Source organism: Opisthorchis viverrini (assembly GCF_000715545.1).
Source record: "Opisthorchis viverrini unplaced genomic scaffold opera_v5_66, whole genome shotgun sequence".
Taxonomy (NCBI): domain Eukaryota; kingdom Metazoa; phylum Platyhelminthes; class Trematoda; order Opisthorchiida; family Opisthorchiidae; genus Opisthorchis; species Opisthorchis viverrini.
In genome coordinates this window covers 1,420,093-1,421,576 of record NW_008751723.1, presented here as the reverse complement: position 1 = coordinate 1,421,576, position 1,484 = coordinate 1,420,093, and positions in this window count along the sequence as shown.

The window sequence follows — 1,484 nt, the reverse complement described above, 5'->3', positions numbered from 1 at the left end:
GTAATGTTTGGGCACTTTGCTTCCTGCACGCAAGCAGCACGCTTTATTTGTCTCTGTCAAGATAATTGTGTGGATAATTTTCGCGACGATCCGCCTGCTCCCGGATTGTTAAGCTGAGAGGATTTTTTGGTGGGTATCCATGGAATTAGCATATTCAGATGCCGAAGATGCAAGCACATTATTCATCGTGATGTAACCCATATAGAGGTTAGAGGTGTTAGGAAAGACTTGACAATTATACTACATTATCCTGAATATAATATCAGTCTATATTCTGGAGAGAGAAGTGTTGTAGAGACTTTCCACGCTCGTTGGGAAGTAGAAGCCCACAAATCTGTGCGGCGAAAATTACCAGAATTCTCCAAGGCTGATAGCTGAGCATTATAGCACTTGACTGCTAGCGGCGAATCAGCGCCTCTCATATTTTGTTTCCAAGAATCCTTTCAGGGGGTGGAATGGTGCCTTAGTTCTCGAATCTCAATAACAAAGAAAACCAACCAAAGAAGAGAACAGAAAAGCCTAGAGTCATGAAGTTAGGCGTGGAAGAACACAAGCTTGAAAGTGTAAAATTGATACAACTCCCTTGAGGTCAAAACATGCACCGTAATTTTGTGATATACAATGACGAATGGAAAAAATCTATTTTCTAGCCACTAATTATGTACAAATTATTTTGCACTTTCCCGGCTCTTGTGTCTGTTGTCACTTCCCACCGTCAAGTTGAGCAGGAATCTCATGAAATTTAAATGATATTCTAACATAAGAAGGCAGAGGAAACGTTGTTTCGTTCCGAAAATGTCTAAGATAGTCGAGGTTCTTTGAGTATCTCGTTTCACATGAGAACTCTTTGCATTAACGCCAACGTCCCAGAAAATCAAGTGTTGGTTTGTGGTAAAGTTGGAAAAATTCAAATCCAAATATATTTGGAAACATGTTTGTGTGTTGTGAATGGATGAAGATCTTCTGGTGGATAGAGTCATCACTATTCACTGTGAATCGTTATCCGTTCAGGCGCGGAAATCTGATTCAGTTTGTCCTTACACATTTAAAACTAATATTTCAAGAACACAGATGGGTTTACGAACAGGTTTTCGGCAAGGTCTTTTCAAGTCATACAATTGCAAAGGTTAAGAGAGCGGTATTTAACATATTTGAATGAGTATGGTGTAAATGGACAGGGAATCGACTGAGATGACATTGGCTACCTATGAAAGAACCATTAGTTCAGGTCGCCAATAGGATGACTTGAGCTAGTCTGCTCGGGGGGTGTTGTAGTTGTGTGTTCAGCACACGGTGCATGTGTGGGGGGAGGTGGGTTGGACCATGGTAAGTACAACACACGAACAAAGCGTTTTTGCCGACAAAGGATCGGGTCGCGATGTCGTATGGCGATAGCTTCAACCACTGCAATTGTGCGCTGCTGTACTGATCTGGGTTGGTTGGCCGGCGCCTTGTAAACAACGCGGAAACTTTGGCTGGGTATC